Source organism: Sinocyclocheilus rhinocerous, unplaced genomic scaffold, assembly GCF_001515625.1.
Source record: "Sinocyclocheilus rhinocerous isolate Xijiao unplaced genomic scaffold, SAMN03320098_v1.1 scaffold1800, whole genome shotgun sequence".
NCBI lineage: Eukaryota > Metazoa > Chordata > Actinopteri > Cypriniformes > Cyprinidae > Sinocyclocheilus > Sinocyclocheilus rhinocerous.
This window is the reverse complement of record NW_015651550.1, coordinates 1,034,604-1,035,271: the sequence shown is the minus strand read 5'-3', so window position 1 is coordinate 1,035,271 and position 668 is coordinate 1,034,604. Positions and strand designations below refer to the sequence as shown.

Sequence of the window (668 nt, the reverse complement as noted above, 5' to 3'; positions counted from 1 at the left end):
CCTTTTCCTATACCAACTGTATGCGTGTGTGTGTGTGTGTTTATGTGTATGTTAGACCAGTTTAATTGTTTATGTAGTATGTTAGACTAGTTTAAGTGTTTATGTAGTTAATAAAGTCTTACTTGTATCACACTTGACGTTGGTCATTGTTTGCTCATAACTGCAGATTTATGCTACAGGCTCTGTGTAGAGTTGTACAGTAAGAAAGTTATTTCCCTTAACCAGGAAATTAACGTTCTTAGAATTGACAGACAGTTGACCCTGAGAGGTCAAGTAAATATCTACAACGGATCTAAATATTTATAATTAATTATAACTAGTTATGATTAATTATTCATATTTCCCCATGAGCTGATTCGCTACACGAGTAACGCAATGAATTCAATTTAAGTTAAGCAGAGACTTTGCCTTCTGTTGTTCTCGTCTAAAGTAGGTTTGCATTCATCCCTTAGGATAGTTTTAAGCACAGGATGGCTTTACAAAATAAAGAAGAATAATACTTGGAATATAATTCACTCTGTAGGTAAAACTTGCTATTCATGCTTTGAGTGTTTCTGGCTGTATATTGAAGCCACTTCAATATACAATATACTGTCGATATGCACAAACTAAAGCTGACCATCCATGTCAACGCAGTGAAGCCGGGTCAATGTCACATACCGGACATG

The 668-nt window shown here is 35.3% G+C and overlaps 1 protein-coding gene and 1 long non-coding RNA gene across 7 annotated transcripts in view; one reads left to right on the top strand and one right to left on the bottom strand.

The window, feature by feature from the left end:
- The window catches only part of LOC107713064 (72 kDa type IV collagenase-like), a 26,442-nt gene that overhangs the window by 15,809 nt on the left and 9,965 nt on the right, over window positions 1-668 (bottom strand). The window lies entirely within an intron of this gene.
- Window positions 1-668, top strand: part of LOC107713065 (uncharacterized) — a 5,565-nt gene that overhangs the window by 1,045 nt on the left and 3,852 nt on the right. The window contains exon 3 of one of the 6 annotated variants that reach the window (XR_001636860.1): window positions 453-519. The exons of the other annotated variants lie outside the window; for them this stretch is intronic. This is a non-coding gene — a long non-coding RNA (uncharacterized LOC107713065). The remainder of the gene's footprint in view (window positions 1-452; window positions 520-668) is intronic. 6 annotated transcript variants of the gene reach the window in all.